The sequence below is a fragment of the Notamacropus eugenii genome, chromosome 5 (assembly GCF_028372415.1).
Source record: "Notamacropus eugenii isolate mMacEug1 chromosome 5, mMacEug1.pri_v2, whole genome shotgun sequence".
NCBI classification, from domain to species: Eukaryota; Metazoa; Chordata; class Mammalia; order Diprotodontia; family Macropodidae; genus Notamacropus; species Notamacropus eugenii.
The window spans coordinates 90826158-90845313 of record NC_092876.1 but is presented as its reverse complement, the minus strand read 5'-3'; the positions used below and the strand labels follow the sequence as shown (position 1 = coordinate 90845313).

The window sequence follows — 19156 nt, the reverse complement described above, 5'->3', positions numbered from 1 at the left end:
AGATGACTGTGGTTTCAAACACAATTGACTAAGAAGATATAGCAGTATCAATAATAGTAGTGGTAATGTGTCCTCATGGATAGAGTGCTAGAATAAGAGTAAGAAATTAATCAGTCTACCTGAAGTTAAATCCCTCTTCTGCTGCCTCTTGTCACTGGAAGATCAGGTCTCCAGCACTTAAACATCCTTCTTTCTATTCCCTTCTGCATCATGTATGAGGCTGCCTTGGCAGGGGATAGCATCCTAATCAGTGTAAACTTTCCCCACAGGGAGCCTTCCTGGATTTATGTACCACCTCTTCCTATCCATGCTGGCCACTGCTGATATCCTGCTCTCTACTTCCACCATGCCAAAGGCTCTGACCATCTTCTGGTTGAAGACCCAAGCCATGTCCTTTGATGTACGCCTCTCCCAAATGTTGTGTATCCACTTTTTGTTTGTGGTTGACTCTTCCATCTTATGGGCCATGCATTTTATCACTATATGGTCATGTGCTCCCCCTTACCCCATAACACTATCCTTATTCCCACCATCTTCAAAAAGATAACTGGGACCACACTTCCACGCAGTCTCTACATTATGTTCCCATTTATCTTCCTGCTCAAAGGTTACCCTATTCCCTGACCAATATAATTTCACATACATTCTGTGAACCCATGGACTTGGTTTGTTTGTCCTGCCCTGATGTCTCTGTCAATGTCTGGTATGATTTGGCTGCTGCCTTGCTCTCCACAGGTCCAGATATTATACTTATTGCAAGATACTATATATTCATCTTATGCATTGTCTTCTATCTTCCCTTACATGAACTTTAGCACAAAGTACTGGGAACAAGTGGGTCTCACATTTGTGTGATACTACTCTTCTACATCCCTGTTCCATTTTCTGTCTTTGCCTACCACTTTGGTAGGAAAAGTATTCCCCATTTTGTCCGTATCCTCCTAGTCAGCTTCTATCTTGTTGTCCCACCCATGCTCAACCCTGTCATTTATGTTATAAGGGCCAAAAATATTTGGGAAGGGGCTGTCTCAAAGTTTCTACAATTAGGAAAGTAATCAAGATGGAAGCCTACAAACCTAGAGCCATCTTGACCATGATTGTCAAATTTGTGACTTCTGGGCCTAAGTTCCCTGCAAATAAGGTCTGGCCTAGATTAACATGTAATTATGAAATATTTATCAAAACTAAAAGTAGGACATAGATAATGTTAATTTGTGGTTTCCTTTTTTTCCAATATGCAGTTTCATTCAGAGAATCAATGTGATATTTACTTTTAAAATGTTAACTTTGTAAAAGAGCTTCCTAATTTAACCAAGGGCACACTAGAAGACTCTCTTGTAACTCATTGTTAAGGCTGTAGAGATTCAGCATCATAAATACAAGATTTGATATAGTTTTAGCAGGCAGAAAACAGCTTTGGGGAGTATCAACACCAAGAGAATTCTTGAAACTTTTAAAAGGGGCTCCAACCACAGTCTCCAACTAAATAACTATAGGGACTACATTCAAGGTGTATGGAGTAACAATGATTTCCATATAAATGCCGTTTTCCCCCTGAAGACTCTTGACTGTTCCTAGAGACATCCACAGGTTGTTTTGTTAAATATTTTGAATTTTGATATAGACTTGAATTCATCAATGTGTGCCTTTTGCACTTGGAAGATTTCAACCAATCTCAGTTTGTCTTCATATTCTATGAGGGTACCACCCTTTACATCTGCCCTTGTCTTCTTTGTTACTTCCATGACAAATTTGCAACATTTTCCACTGGGTGGATTCATAAGATGGTTAAGAATATATATATTCACTGTGGCACTCAAATTATTTGTACTGAAGATGAAAATGCACTCCTTTCCCTCTTCTGTAAGAGTATCAAGTAAGCCAGATTTGTAGATACTGGTGAAAATACCACCATGATCTAGAAGATATCAACTTTCTGTCTTTTCCTTTGAGGAAGGTGTATCTTTTGGTACCTTCTTTGATAAAAAGTGTAGATTTTCATACATCAACTGTACTTCTGAGGCATTATTTCTATATCTTTATCAGTGTTAAAAAGAGTTCATCAAATGAAGAGGAACATCTGTATTGTATATTTTCTTCAAGTAATTAATTTGCTGAAATGTTAGATGTCAAAACAAATTTCATTCTGCTTAACAATGAGGGACTTTTATTGCACCTGCTAGTTTCTAAACCACCATTTAGTTGCACCAACACCACATTATTCAGGACAAAAGATATATCATAAAGTAAGCCTCTAAACTTTATCTTTTCATAAGGCTGAAATCAATCCTTTGGAACTTTTTGAATTTTTCCCCCAATGCACAGAAGGTCCCTTTTATTGTAAGAATCTAGGGAATGACTTCTGAAATACTTCAAGATAGTTTTAGGATGTTAAGATTCATTTTGTTATACGATTTCTCTAGTCTCTTCTCCACTGATAATTCCTGCTTTTGCCAGATCACTTCTTGGAACAGGGAAGCCCCACTTTCAGATATTGTTTTGCTAAGATTACATGGATCTGCCTCTCCTCCAAACTTCTCAACATCTGCAGGGAGTAAGTTCATTCTGCGAGGTCTCAGGTATCTCACACAAAAGTAATTTGTAGTTTCCTAGGTAAATATGTGGTTTCAAGCACCCATTTCCATTTGAGTTTGACACCACCGAGCTAGATTGCTAACCCAGGCATATTGTCTTCTCCACTCCAGTCTTTTTCTTATGCCCAAATTCAAAAGCCTGCTTCATCCCTGGTCTTTGATCAATCCCCTTTCAGTGTCTGTTCCTTTGTTTATCAACTTCACAAAGTAAGATGCCCCATATTTATCCCCAACTCCAACTCTATCCTAATCTCTAGTTCTATCACCACTCAACCATACCCTATCTCAGCATCCATTACATACTAGGCAAAATCCATACCCTTGTCCCTATTCCAATCATATCACTTTCTTAACACAGTCGTTATCTTTATCCCTTTACCCACCTCCAGTCCTGTCCCAATGCTATCCCAATATTCAACATTTGTATCTAAAATCCATCGCCATAACAATCCCTATTCTCATTCACTATATCTTCTCCAACTCCAATCCATTCCCAAAGCCATGTTCCCAAAGCCTCTTCCTATCTATATTCTCACCCTGTTTTATCCCTAAACCCGGCTACATCCCCATCTTTACCTAGTCACCTCACTACAACGTTTTATGAATCTCCACCAATAGATACTCCATTTTACCTCCACTCTGCTTTCCCTGTCTGCTGTGCAGACATATCAGTAACACCTTCCATTCTACTAGCTTACTAAATACCTTCCCTAGTAGTCTTCAAGGGGTTCCTGAAAGCTGCCACCTTCAGGACAGCCTGTTGGACATACCGAAAGAAATATAACATCATCCCCAACCTAGGTCTTTTAAGCCTACCCATTCATACAGAAAGCCTCCAATGCTGTGTCTTTACCCTTTAAGCACTCATATATACCATATGGGATGCACACATTTAGTGTTACCTGTGAATATATCACCTATTCAATACCTGGAATTCAATTACCTTTATGTCACTTTGTGTACACATCTCTAACCTGCTTTCCAAGGGAAACTTTTATTCCTGTTAGGACAAAAAAGCAGAAGGGTTAGAATAATAACTAAGCCAATAAGTTTGACTTATAAAAAACTTTCCTGTGAGTGTACCTCCTCTCTCATCAATCCTTATCTTTGGTGATTGCAAGTCAAAACATCCTAATACGTGTTTAGTAGGTACTGTTGTTTTTTTTTTTTTTGTTTGTTTGTTTTTGTTTTGTTTTGTTTTTTAAAGGAGACCAGAAGGGAAGGAGATCAAACCCATATCTGAATCCCAGAATCTTGTAATTAAGAATTACTTGCTTTAACATATCACTTTGGTGACACAGTTACAGACTAGCTGGGTAAAGAGGATGGTGAAGTAGACCCTATGAAATTTCTCTCTTTAAGGGTTGAGCACAAGGTGATTAGTAGAATCTGAAAACCCTCAAAAATTGATTCAGCACAGTTGGGTGGTCAGAGCAGTGACCTGTAATCATGGGTTACCTTTAGGGAGGGGAGGTGCAGATCCATAGTTTGATTACAAGGGCAACTCTCTATTCCTCCAACTGTATTTCCTAAATTTTCTGGGCCACCATAAATCTTAGACTGAAACTTTCCTCATTTGAATGGCTCTCTGAATTAGGTAACTTAAGAAGGATACTTTTTTCAAGAATTCTCCTAGAAAATCATGTAGTAAACAGGATTCTTCTCTATTCTGTATCCATTATCAAATCTCAAGAGATTACAAAATCACCATATAAAGTCCTCATCATTGAAGGAGCAGATAATCAGATGTTGGCATGAGGAGATATAAGATAATGGAATTTCACTGGAGGATACCCTAAGTTTTGGCATGGTATGTGGGCAAAGTGAAGAAGTTCGGCTGAGGAAAACGGTATAAGAATGATGTGTTTATATTAAGCAATGTTTTGCTTTCAGGAAACACTCCCCTTCTGTGATATCTGTACAGAGACAACACGTGTCCACTGGAGATTTTGTTTCACAGTCCTGATTTCTCTGAACCCTCTCAAAGGTCCAGGATCATTCTCCCTCCCACTCCAAATCAGTACCACACTTATTAAATGCATGCATATGTGTGTGTGTGTGTGTGTGTGTGTGTGTATGTGCGTCTGTCCATGCAGGCACACATGGAAATGGAAATTGTCAACATTCAGCAGATATTTGCCATGTTCAAGACACCATGGTAGAAGTAGGACCAGATGAACCTGTTTGCCCTCACTCAGATTATAATCTAGCATAAGGACAAAATACCTCTACTAATAACTATAATGCAAATTAGAACAAGGGATTGTATGTGTGCTTTCATTCGTATAGGGAATTCCCAGGTGAGAAAATAAACTCCCTCTACCAATACTAGGACAATGATTTCTCTGAAACTTAAAGTCTTACACCATTGTCTAAAGCAGATATGTCAAACATTCCACTTGCTGGCATTTCAAAAAGCAATATTCCTGGCGTGCAGCTGAACCAGATTAAAACGTAATTGGGAAGGATTTAACAAAATAAATAAAAATACATAAGACATAGATAATGTTAATATGTGGTTTTCCAAGTGAATGTGCTGCCCAAATGTATGGCTTACTATTTTCTCTTTGCCCTTTTCCATTTGAATTTAATACTATCTGAGGTCTAGAGCATCAAGAGGTTAAATAACTTACTTAGTATCACATGGCTAGTGGTGGTTGTCCTAAATTTCAAAGAGGACCACACTGACATCACCCTGATAAAGTGAAGTTTCAAGGCACAGATAGTCCATATGAATTTTTGGGGTGGATACTCCAAATTTCCCCATTCTATGTTTACTTTGCGCTGTCTCAATTCTGCTTTGCTCACAGAGCACAGCACCTTTTCTGATGTACAAACACAGTTAAATACAAAATTTTTGACAGAGACCTTGAGAGTGTCCTTGTATAGCTTCTTCTGACCACCATGTGATCACCTGCCCCATGTGAGTTCTCCATAACATTGTCGTTTTGGCAAGCATACATTTTACATTCGAACAAAGTGGCCAGCCCATCAGAGATGCGCTCTATGCAGCATAGTTTGAACGCTTGGCAGTTCAGTTCAAGTAAGGACATCAGTGTCTGGTACTTTGTCCTGCCAGGTGATCTTCAAAATCTTCCTAAAACAGTTCAAATGGAAGCTATTCACTTTCCTGGCATGGCGCTGGCAGACTGTCCATGTTTCACAGGCATACAACAATGAGGTCAGCACAATGGCTCTATAGACCTTCAGTTTGGTAGTCTAATAATAGCTCTTATGTGCCAAGCATTTCTTCAGAGCCTCCCAAACACTGAGCTAGCTCTGGAATACATGCATCAACCTCATACTGTGCACATCCATGGAAAGTACACTGCCAAGGTAATTGGACTTATTCACAGCATTCAAAACTTCTCCATTTGTTGTAATAAATGGTTCCACGTATGGATACTTTGATGGTAGCTGATGGAGCACTTGTGTTTTCTTGGTGTTAATTATTAGGCCAAAATTAGCATAGGCAGCAGAGAATTCATCCACACTTTGTTGCATCTCAGTTTCAGAGGCTGCATTGAGTGCACAACCATCTGTAAACAGAAAATCATGCACCAACACTCCCTCCACTTTGGTCTGGGCTTGTAGACTTTTCAAATTGAAGAACTTACCATCAGCAAAATTGACCTTGATGCCTTGTTTATCCTCATTGAAAGCGGTTGACAACATGACTGAAAATATCATGCTACAAAGTGTGGAAGCAAGCAAACAGCCCTCTTTTACTTCATTGGTGACATGTAAGGCACGAGACCATTGTCCACTATCCAAAACCCAGACAAACATGCCATCATGAAATTGACGTACAATATTAATGAACTTCTCCGGGCAACCAATTTTAACATAATTTTCTATAAGCCCTCATGGCTAACAGTGTCAAAGGTCTTGGTCAGATCTACAAAGGTTGTGTACAGACCTCTGTTCTGCTCCTGTTCTTTCTCCTGGAGGTGTTGGGCAGCAATCAGCATATCAACTGTTCCTTGGTCTTTTCTGAAGCCACACTGGCTCTCAGGTATGTGACCATCTTCCTGGAAGGACTCTAGCTAGTAAGTGTCAGAGGGTAGAAGTTGAACCCAGGTTTTTCTGTTCAAGGCTTCTTCAAATCCAATATGCAATACTGCTTCTCATAACAAAAATTAGAAGGGAATAAATAAATAAATTAAGAAATTTAAGGTTTCCTATAGCTGGAGGCATCACAGGAGGCTTCAGTAAGAAAATACCACCTGAGGTAGACATTGAAGAAAAGGTAGGATTTCAATAGGCCCTACCATAAGGAACCCAAGTGACAGAAAAGGATTGTATATATTTCAGGCATGGAGAACAGCTCAGGAAAATTCCTAGAGGTGAAAGAAGACACATGAAGATCAGACAATAAGTTGCATATAAAAGCTGCACTTTAATTGGAATGGGGAGTGTGTGAAGTGAGAAAGTGTGAAATAAATCTGAAAAGTTGAACACAAAATCTGGAAGGTCATGAATGCCATACTAATGAGTACTATGTATTGTAGAAGAAAAGAAGCCACTAATGCTTTTGAATCCTAATCCAAGGAGCTACAGATTCGTTGTCTGAAACTATTCTCATGGTCCAGCCTGCAGAAGGCAGACTCCCTCAGGAACACAGGAATCCTTGGTCTCTACAGCGTCTCAGAGAAACTTGGAGGATAGCACAGAAGAAAGTATTCAGAGATTTGCAGCCTTGGAGCTTTCCCTCCTGGGATTCCAAGGAAAAGAATAAAAAAGTCCAGTCTTATTATTTACAAGGGCATTCATTCAGCCATCATCTGAGATCTCAGTCAAACACAGATTTTTCCTTCCCACAAGTAGGATAACTGAAGCCTGAGCTTGGTGAGCTAAACCAAGGTTGTGAACATAATGATGAGGGTGGCAGCTAGGGGAGTGGGGTGGGGGTCGGAGGATTGTTTCATGTGTCCAGAAATTTGATGAAACTACCTGATCTCAGACTTCTGTAGCACACAACCCCACCTGGAGATAAGGAAGTGCACAAGACCACATTGGATGAATAAGGGTTTCTTCTATTTCTGAAAGAATCAGAGAGTAGATATGGAAAATGTGATGCATGTGTGTACACACACATACACACATGTATACACATTTATGCACACACACATACACATATGTATACACATTTGTACACACACATAAATGTAAACACACATAAATACACATATTCATGTGTGTGTATGTATGTGTGTGAAAGGAAAAGAGAGAGAGGGAGAGAGAGAGAGAGAAAGAGACAGAGAGAGAGAGAAAGAGAGAGAGAGACTCAGTCCTCAGTAATATACTAGAATGGGGTTTGGGTCTAGGGACTAGAATCAGAAACTGTGCTTGATCATTTCTTACATATGCACATTTGTGGCTTTTAATATATCCTTTCATTTTTCGTACTGCATAATTCAGCAGTAAGTGAAAGATATGAGCTGTCAGAGAGAACGAAAATGAGGTTCAAATTCTTTTGAATTGGGTATGTACTAATCAGAAATTAAAAAGTCTGTGTTTTCCTCTCAATTTTCTTTCTAGACCACTCATACTTTTATTGGATGTACTGTCTGCAGAGACCATTGGCCTAATGTCATTAGCTCATGTAATGATTTCAAAGTCTGTGAAATGCATCCCAGTAAGTTGGCTAAAAGGCATTAATATCATCTGCAAATGTGAAGTTTTCACTTCACTCTCTCTGAATCACTTAGAAATACATTTAAGTAAAACTAGGTTCAGCACTTGATGTAAGGGATCATTAATTTTCTATCCAGAGAAGCATTCACTTATACCTTTAGTTGTAGTATTCAAGACATAATAAAACTCAACCGTACTTTCAGGGGGAGTGTAAATGTATAACTTCCCATTTAAACAACTTTCAGTAACTTTTCAACCTAGATAAAGAAAAGCAGAGCAGAAGTGTGCTGAAGGCAGCTTTATTTACCTTTACAGAGTCAACTGAAATTTTCAGTGTGACTATTCACACTTCAGAAGTCAGCACAAAGCAGAATTTAAGCTATTGGCTCACTGATTATACTTAACAAAATGTTTATAATTCAGATGAACTGAAATGTGGGAGTGTAGGCATATTTTTCCACAGAGAGTTCAGTTATACAACATTTGCTGCATATCCTCGGATTGTTCTAGGTAACATTGCTTGAGCTCAGCAGTACTTTATAATAGAAGGCTGAGGAAATGAAGGATAATAATGCCTGCAATTGTAATCACAATAACTGGCAGCTATACAGCACCTTAAGGTTTACATTGTGCTTTATATACATTACCTCAGTTAAGGCTCACATCACCCCAGGACAAGAGACAGATTCCTGGATAGGTTACCATTTAGGTTCAAATTTAAAGGATGAGGCAGGGATAGAAAATGTTCCACTCAGAGTTAAATCAAAGGCAAAGCTACAGAGCTGTAAGAATGGCATTATTAAACAGTGGAATCTAGAGTTCCTGAACGCAAGAAGCACTGGCTTCACATCCTATCTCACTTATTGCTTAAGCAATCTTGACAAAACCAATTAATTCCTGGAATCTCATTTTGTAAAGTGAGGAGAGTTGACCTCTAAGGTCCCTACCACGTCTAGATTTATGGTTCTTTCAGCTTGTGGGGGAAAGAGAGTAAGTAGTCCACCTCAGCTTGTGTATATAATATGGAGTCAGAAGGGGGCTCGCATATTGCTGTATGGGAGTTTGAGATAAGACACAAAGTTAGCTCCAGGTTGGGGAGGGTTAACACCCTGGTATGACAAAGTCACTTTGAAGTGACAAGAAAGATAATCTCTGAATAAAGCAATCCAGTCTACTTTGATGATTTTCTTCTACTCCGACCATTCAAGGATAGACTGTTTTGTGGGAGGAAGGAACTTCATCCAATCTAGTTCAACAGAAATTACCTGAAATCCTTAATTAGTTGTATTCATTCTGTATAATTTTTTAGACTTCTTTATCATGGCTATCAGGTAACCTACCCAATTTGAAGAATTTATACCTTATTCTAAGGTTAAGGATCATCCTAGACTTATTGTTGTTGTGTTTGTCCTTCGTTCTCAAAGAGGACCATGACATCAAGCTGATGATTTGACTTGCAGTTGACTTTGATTTGACTAAGGGAGGGCTGTGCAAGGTCACTCACCTCCCTTCTTCTCCTGAGCCATCTGGGTGCAGTGACCAGATAATCATCAGGACAACTGGAGATGGCCCAGGATGCAATGTAAGACCCTGAACCTATTGGGCTAAGGTCTTAACACATTCACACTTTGAGTGAGATACACCCATTCAATGAAAAGTCTTCTTTAAGTAGTTATTCAAGGCGATGACCTCTTTAATAATAAAAAAAAAAAAATCAAACTAGGAAGGGAACACCCTCAGGGTTCCTGGGTAAAAAGAGAAAAAATTATTATTAAGTAATTACAAAGGATGAAGTGTATAATTGTCTGCCATCTTAGGCAAAGAGTAGTGATCAGGTCACAAGACCTGGCTTCTCAAATTTCTTAATTTTTTCACAAGGAGCCAATTACTTAATCTCTCAAAATCCAAGGCCCTCAGCTATAATGCAGATTTGTAACACTTTGTATTACCTGCCTCACAGAGTTGCTGTAAGGGAAGAAATGTATAAAATGTAAGAATTTCACATTATATACACCTACATGTATATCCTTATATGTGAAAAGCACTTTTTATATGCTTTTTACTTGTATCCACACATGGATGGATATAGATTTATGTATGTATGTTGTGTGAAGACCATTTTGTATATATTATACAAGAACTTGTATATATGTATGTACATCTGTGACTATAATTTTATATATATTACATATAAAATATGTATATATACATCTACATATTTGTATTGTGTAGCAATGACTCCCATTATTTAATTTAGCACATGTTTCCTCTGCGGGGACACAAAATGCCGTCTCTCTATTCTACTCTGCCTACAAAATGCTCTGGTTAACACTGAGTGGTTAGTTCTTCAGTGTACCACACCATGCAGAATCCTTTGCGCTGTGGAATAGGCCTCCAAGAAGACAGAAATTTGACACTGGCACATTACTCAGAGCCATCATCATTAATTTTGGCTTTTGCCTTCTCTTCAGGGCCCAAGAATCACCTCTTCAGGAGTCATCAGGAGATGGGCACATTCAACCTAAGCAGCTACAGCCCCAGCTCCTTTACTCTAGTGGGGATCCCAGGGCTTGAGAAGTTCGACATCTGGATTGTGATTCCTTTCTGTGCCATCTACCTTGTGGCCATTGCAGGTAACTATCTCCTGCTGTACCTCATTGCTATGGAGCGCAGCCTCCATGAGCCCATGTTCCTTTTCCTCTCCATGCTGGCCCACACAGACCTGATTCTGTCATCTACCACGGTGCCCAAACTCCTCAGTAACTTCTGGTTTGGTGACAAGAAAATCAACTTCTCTGGCTGCCTCACCCAGATGTTCTTTCTCCATTTCTGCTTTATTTTGGATTCTGCAATACTAATGATAATGGCATATGACCGCTATGTGGCCATATGCTCCCCACTGAGATATACCACCATCCTGACCCACCAGGTCATCATCAAAATTATGGTGGGAATCATTGTCAGGAGCTTTTGTGTTCAATTTCCAGTTGTTTTCTTGCTAAAGCAACTGCCTTTCTGCAGGACACTTGTCATCCCTCATACATACTGTGAACACATAGGTGTGGCTCGACTCTCCTGTGCTGACATCTCCATCAACATATGGTATGCTTTTGCTGTGTCCCTCATGACTGTACTCTCTGACATTATCCTTATTACTGTCTCTTACACCATTATACTGAGCAGTCTTTCGCCTTCCTTCTCATGGAGCTCGCCAGAAGGCTCTTGGAACCTGTGGGTCTCACATCTGTGTTATCCTCATGTTCTATATTCCAGCCTTTTTCTCCATTCTTGCCAACTGCTTTGGACATAATGTCCCACATCAAGTCCTTATCCTATTTGCCAACTTTTATGTTGCCGTTCCACCAGCTCTCAACCCTATTGTCTATGGAGTGAAGCCCAAATAAATTCGTGATAAAATTCTCCTCCTATGTTCTCCTAATGGGACACAGTGACATCTCACACTATTGCAAAGGGGAACTCATAGGAAGTGGGGGAAATCCTTAAAAGAAAATTCATTTTTTGGCATTTTCCCTAAAAAGAATACAGTAAAAAAATAACAAGGAAATTAGGAAAGGTGATTTATTCTCAAGGGGATCAAGACTATCTGTAACCAGGAAAGACACTATTTGTGCTTGAGTAGTATGTATTGTGAAGCTTCTGGCTTCCTGAAATCAAAAGCAGTGATTGGAATAGCCTCTTTCTTTTCCTTACCATTTAGAAATGTGTTTTTCAAACAGGTGTTTTGAGAATAAATCAGCAGGCAGAGTAGAAAAATGAAATATAGCAAACTCACAATATTACATATCTGAAGCAAAATTTATTTGAATGAAAAGAGAATTTATAATCATTTTGTCTTTAGTTTCAGAGAATATGAGCTTCGCTGCTAAAATAGGATTCTAGGCACTTTGCTGTAAGAGGTTTGTTCATCCACTTTCAAGAGTCTCTTCCATGAGGCCCCCTTGTAATTTTTCACCATAAATGCCAATAACAATTGATATTCAGGTCCCCAAATAAAATAGCTTAAAAATAAAAGAAGCATTTGACATTCCCATTTATGTAAGAAAATTTCATTTCCCTTTCTGCGCTGTCACATTTTTGGATCATGACTGGATCATGGTTTAGAACTTGAAGAGACCAAGCATTCACAGATTGCCACCCACTCTTTTTTACAGATGAGGACACTGAAGGACAGAGACATTAAATGTCTTGACAGGGCTACATATCTCTGGAGTATTGATTCACACCTGGGTCTTCTGTCTACAAGTCTGCCTCTAGTCAGGCAACTAGGTCATGCAGTGAATAGAAAATAGGATTTGGATTTAGGAGAAGCTGAGTTCAAATTCTAATTCATATACTTACTAGTTGTATGAGATCGAGCAAATTACTTACCGTCTCTCTACCTCAGTTTCCTCATCTTTCAAGTAGGCATAATGTCACCCACCTCATGGAATTTTTGTGAGGATCTCATGATTTAATATATTTAAAGAGCTTTGGAAACCCTGAAGTGATATATGTATACACACACACACACACACACACACACACATATATATATGTATATATATATACACACATATATATGTATATATATCATATATATACATATATACATATACATACATACATATAGAAACTATTATTATAATTCTCTATCTGTATTAATCATATTACTTCTCAGTCCAGCTAAAAGGTTAGCCAATGTGCCTGTGCAGAAGCAATAAGAAGGATATTATGAAAACAAGTCCCAAAGTGTAATTAAAGGTAGTGATTATGAACCTATGACACTCTAATTCACCAGAGAGTAAGAAAAGAATTTTCATTTTGTATTGATAGTCAACAAATATCAGTTAGGTGCCTACTATGTGCTAGATGATGTGCTAAGGTTTCAAAGAGAGGCAAAAGACACTCCCTCCTCTCAAGGGTCTTTCAGTAAATGGTATGAGCAAGAAAGATAACATGAAAACGACTGTGAACAAACATAACTTGGAGATAATCAATAGAGGGAAAGCATTAACATTAAGGACAAATAGGAAAAACTCATCACAAAACATGGGATTTGAACGGATACTTGAAAGTCACACATCCCTGCTATCCCCTCTACCCAATTCTGATAAAGAAAAAAATAATCGGCTTAAAAAGACCACTGATATGAATGCACAGATAAATCACAAACTAACTTGTATGCAAGAAAGACTCCTTACACATGATAGGAGCAGAGGTAATACAAAATGAGTAGAAAACCATTTATGGTTATGAAAAAATCATATGAAGTATAGTAAAATTCAGAACAAGTTTAAACTAGGAAGAAAAGCTAAAGGCAGCAAAAAGGAACTTTTTATCTTTTCACATGCTTCTTTTTTTCTCAAATAAAGATCTACCCTTTTGCTTTCTCTATTTTCATAGTAAAAATGGAAAAGCAAAACAAGCAAAAAACCAACTCTTAGCCAACCAAAACAGATTACTATATTGGTCTTGTCCAAAGGAATTATTTTTCAATCTGTATATTCTGCATCCATTGTCAATCAGTAGATGTGAAGTCTGTTTCACCACGAATCTTCTGGAACTGTGGCTTACAGCTTTAGCAGTAGTGCATTAAAGTACCTGTTTTCCCACTGTTCCTCCAGCATTTGTCATTCTATTTCTTGACAACTTTGCTAATCTGAGGAGTTTGAGGTGGAGTCTTAGATTTTTTTATGTCTTTTTAATTATTAGTACTTTAAATTAGTACTATTAGTACTTTAAAGTGCTTTAAAACACTTTTTAAAATATGGTTATTGGTAGCTAGAATTTCTTCCTCTGAAATTTGCCTGTTCATATTCTTTGACAATTTGTCAAATGAGGAATGGCTCTTATTCTTGTAAATTTGAATAAATTCACTAAATTAGAAATGAGATCTTTCTAAGTTCTCATTTAAATGGCCAAATCCAAAAAGTAGGAATTTGTTCAATCACAACTTGAAAGGGAATCCCTATATAGATCCGTGCCCAACCCTGCCTTACTTCAAGACTTTTTATTAGTAACTTGGAGTAACAAATGACATGTTCATAAAATTTGACAATGATATAAAGTTAAGAACATTACCTAAAATATGGAATGTTTTAAGATTCAAAATATCTGGGCAAACTACTCCCTTGAACTGAATTTTACATGATCATGATTAATTAGAATAAAGGTACATTTTTATCCTTTGCTTCAAAAGTTCCAACTTCATAAGATCAAAGACAGAGAAGCTTGGTTGGATAATTGTGTAAATAAGAGGGAAAAGTTTTAATGGAATGCAAGATGAATACCAGCCAACAGTTGGACTCAGAGTATGTAACAAAAATGTGAAGTCTAAGAAATTTGCATTTGTCTTGGACTACATAAGAAAGACAATGTACTGGTGTTAACAACCTGCCTAGGCAGTTTGAGGTCTACAATAATTTGACTTCATCCTTAAAGCTGGTTCTGGACATGGGGACCCAGAAGCCTTGCTGGCTCTGAGTACTCCGCCCCCAAAGGGAATTCATAGGGAGAAATAAATGAACGTGACTTTCTTGCTTTCAGGTAATGAGTCTATCTCCTTCTCTCTTATAATAATTTCTCCTAGGTATTTGTCCATCCCCACCCTCCAGGTGCAACCAACCTATTTTCTCCGTGTTTTACCTGGATCCATTACCAGCTGCCTCTCCATCTGTACTTAGCATCACAAATACAGGTGAGTGTCATTCTCTGATTTGTAAGAAGGGTGAAGACAGGATAAGTTTGGAGAAGAGAACATGGCAAAGGGCAGAACTCCCTAGGTCCACAGAAAAAAAATTATGATGAAGAAAAAAATAATTTTCGGAATCATCTCGTATCTAACTTCCTCAAATAGCTCTATGTTTCAAACAGAGTTAGAACTCCCACAGTATCAACTTCTCTAGTTATTTTTTGGAATACCTTATGTAGCAGAATGAAGATGAACCAGAAAACGAAGTTCTAGGAAGACATTACTAAAGCTGAGCTAAGTGTTTGGTTTGTATGTGTCTATAAATGTCTTTACGAGCAAGGATGAGTTTACTATTGCCTGTTACCTGAATATATATGTCTTTTTATATGAGTATTTGTCATATTTCTTGTTTGCTATTCATAAACATTATTACAGGAGAAGCAGATGGGATTGATGCCCAGAAGCAGACTAATATAACATGCACATGAATACATGCACACATGTGTACATATATTCATATACATGTACAGCCAAGCCTTAAGGATCAACTTTCCAAGTATAGTATTAAAAGTATATGACAACTGGAATTTAATTATTGCAAAAAGATATGAGGATCTAACTAAATTGTTAGTTCAATGTAAACAGGTACAGTGTCTCACTTTTGCCTAATATTGAGTTTCAGGACACTAAACCAAAAACGATAATGTATAAAGTACTTTGAAATCATTAAATGGAAACCCAAGGCCTGGGACAGAGAAAAATGTACTGGCTTTAGCGGCAAAGGACCTAGATTCAAATCCTACCTGTCATTCATTATGTGTATGACATCGAGTTAGGCACTTTACCTTATTGTGTCTCTTAGCTCATCTGAAAAAGAAAAGGTTTGACTAGAAAGCTTCCAAGAACTTTTTCAGCTCTAGGTCTGTGATCTTATGAACTGATAAAATATTTCAGCTACTCTTGTGGATGCTCCTTTATGAAAACCTCTAGTTCTTTTTTTACATGGACCCCTATCCACACCAACCATCCTTTAAAATTCTTTTGTTAAGTACCTAGGATAGGCTAGGCACCTTTCTAAGCACTAGGGATAAAAAAGGACAAAAGATAGTCCCTTACCTCTATGTAAGACTTTTTTATTATCCCTCTTACATTAACTGTTTCTTTTGGTACATAGTTCAACAAGTAAGACAGAGACGTAAGGAAATACAGACAGAAAGTGATGGATATTTGATGAGAGGTATGTGGTTTGGCAGAAAAGGTGGAAGAAGGTGTCCAAGATACAGCATGGTCTCTATGAAGAAGAAGACATACAATACATCAGGATTACAGGATCAAAGGATTTTGATCTGGAAGACACCTAATAAATCATATAATATAAATCCTTCATTTAATAGATGAGAAAATTGAGGGCCGGAGAGGTCAGTAACTTAGCAAGGATCACACAGTTTGTAAAAGACAGAGGCAAGAATCATTTCCAGGTTTTTGGATGGAAGTAGAGAAGAAGATGTCTGAGATGAGACATTCTGCTGACTGTACTGAGGAAGGGAAGGTTGAGGGGAAATGATGGAGAAAGGGATTGTAGCATTAAGAGAAGAAGGAAAGGAGAGAATATCAAAGAATCATGAGAAATTAATTAGGATATTCCCAGAGAAATAGCTCAGGAAGGGGCTAAGGGTAGGAGCTGCAGGTGGAGGAGGCTTTTGAGGTGATGAGTTTTGGAACAGAGGAATAGGTGAGGGGCAACAGATAAACAGAGGAAAGGGGGATTGGTTCATTAGAATATGCAGGTCATTGGAATGCATGTGGAAGATTGGTGGATTGGAGGTCTCAAGACAAGTGGATTAGAAAATGGAAGATCAGGAAGGCAGCAATGTTTGCCTGTGAAAACATCTACGGAGAAGCAAAAAAGTGAAGGAATGAAAAATGTTGAGATGGCTTAGTATTTGCCCAAACTTTTACTAGTTTATAGAGATCGTGGAAGGAGAAACATATTGACTGTCATGTCAATGGTGTAGACATGAGTGTTTATGTCTGGGGAAGTTTTGGTGAGCCTTGGAAGGACCCATGGATTATTACATACAAGTCTTTCTCTTTGTTATTGTACAATGATTATTTTCACATATAGATGGAAAAATATGTTTAAAAATGTGCATCTATGTATGCAAGTGTACTGTTACACTTGTGTGTATCTGTGGGTGTGTATGTGTTTGTGTGTGTGTATTTGCGAGAGACAGAGAGACAGGGAGAGAAGGAAAGAATGCATAGTTCATTCATCCAATAGGCATCTATTGAGTTGCTGTTCAGTCATTTCACTTGTGTCTCATTCTTCATGGCCCGCTTGATGTTTCCTTAACATAGATGCTGGAGTGCTTTGCCCTTTTGTCTTCAGCTCATTTTACTTATGAGGAAACTGAGGCAAACATGGTTAAGTGAATTTTTCAGTGTCATACAACTAGTAAGTGTTTGAGGCCAGATGTGAACTCAGCATGATGAGTCTTCTGACTCCAGGCCCAGCACTCTTTCAGAATTGGAAAGAAAACAGTTACAGTGTTAGTTCCCAGTTTGACTTTAAGACATATTTTCCTGGTTTTAGAGAAATGAGGCAATTAATAAGCACAAGCAAGTAATGTATATACACAGTAAGTGTATTTACAGCACATAGCTGAGCACACCTGCACATTAAATAGGAGGAAGGATCAGCAAGCAAAGCTTCCTGAAGAGAGTAAGATATAACTCAACCTTGACAATGGATAGAAATTGACTAGGCACAAAAGTGATGTCCCCGTGGGAATGGAAAGACCTGGCTTATTTGAATGAGGTAAGTGATGGGGTGGTAAGGGAGAAGAAAGCATCAAAGATGACAGTGTTTTCAAGTTAAATGGCTGGAAAGATAATAAGAGAGGCTGTGTCATCATAGATATAGTGCTGGAATAAGAGTAAAAACATCAGTCAATTTACCTGGAGTCAAATCTCTCTTCTGATTTCAAATGTGAGCAAAGTATTTAATTTCTCTAAATCTGTTTCTACTCCTGAAAAATCAGGATGGTAACAACTGTTACAACAATATCCCGGTGATTCTTTGGGGGAAAAATGAAATAGTGTACATAATTTGAAAACTTAGGTATAATGACATGTAAATATCATTGTGGTCAAGTGAATGACCTTTCAAGGCTAGTGCATTTATGGACAAAAGAGGTAAGAAGAAAATGGAGAAAAGGAAATTATGTCTATTGTGGTATGCGAGAGCCTTTGGCTTTAAGTAGAGAATTAAAGTCCTGGTAGAATCCGGAGGAATGAGAATGGATAGGAGTGAGAACCCAGTGTCTTTGGGACTTGGGGTGACATTTTGCCTTGGCAATACAAAGGAAATTATTTTTCTGAGATAAGAGAGAAAGGAAAAATGTTTAAACTAGAGATACCCTGAGGTAGAGAAGATGGATGGTGAGAGCTTGCATTGATTGGATTTCTCAAATAAGAGCAACCAGGGATTTTACTAAATAGAGGAGGTCTGGATGAGCCATTGTGGGTAAAATGCAATGGAATCACAAGAAACTGAGAAAATGAGGAAGAGGAGGGAGGTTCCATTTGAAGTCAGACAGGAGCTCATTGCAAAACAGCTCTTCTCAGCTCTTGGAATTCAGCAGTGCTACATGATCTGAGAAACTCAATGGGAGAGTCATATATACCTAGTTAAATATTCAGGGGATCAGGGAGCATAGGCAGGTTTTACAGAAATGAAAGTAAAAGAGGCAGCCTACAAGTGCCTGGAAAGGACTTGTCCAGACTTGGAAATACCTGGAGAGGGTTCCAAGTTCAGCCAAAATCAACTGCCTAAAATCTCATTCAATATTCCTTGTTCTCTATGGCATTCAGAACTTGAAAATTACTTTCCTTTCCTCTGTCTTCATTTCTGTTTGAACCACATCACCCTCCAAGTCAATACAATTCAATATAATTTAACAAGCATTTATTAAGTGTCGACTATGTGTCAAGCACTAGACATACAAGACAAAAATTAAACATTCAGTGTTATTGTTTTGAAAAACTGGAATGGGAGGTGATGGTGGAGTAAAGACAGGGACTCACCTGTGCTCTCTCCCAAACCAAAACAAATACCTTTACATAATGACTCTAGGCAAATTCCAACATGACAGAACCCAGAAGAAGGTGAATTAAAGCAAATTTCCAGTCACAGACAACTTAGAAGAACAGCAGGAAAGGCCAGTTGCCCCAG

At 38.2% G+C, this 19156-nt stretch overlaps 3 pseudogenes; 2 read left to right on the top strand and 1 right to left on the bottom strand.

Annotated features, from left to right (window-relative positions):
- The first annotated feature begins 210 nt into the window (after positions 1 to 210).
- On the top strand, positions 211 to 1055 carry LOC140508701 (olfactory receptor 52B6-like; annotated as a pseudogene).
- Positions 1056 to 1273: 218 nt separating this feature from the next.
- LOC140507561 (UTP--glucose-1-phosphate uridylyltransferase pseudogene) lies at positions 1274 to 2564 on the bottom strand (annotated as a pseudogene).
- An 8173-nt stretch (positions 2565 to 10737) lies between these two features.
- Positions 10738 to 11683, top strand: LOC140508700 (olfactory receptor 52H1-like; annotated as a pseudogene).
- Positions 11684 to 19156: the final 7473 nt, after the last annotated feature.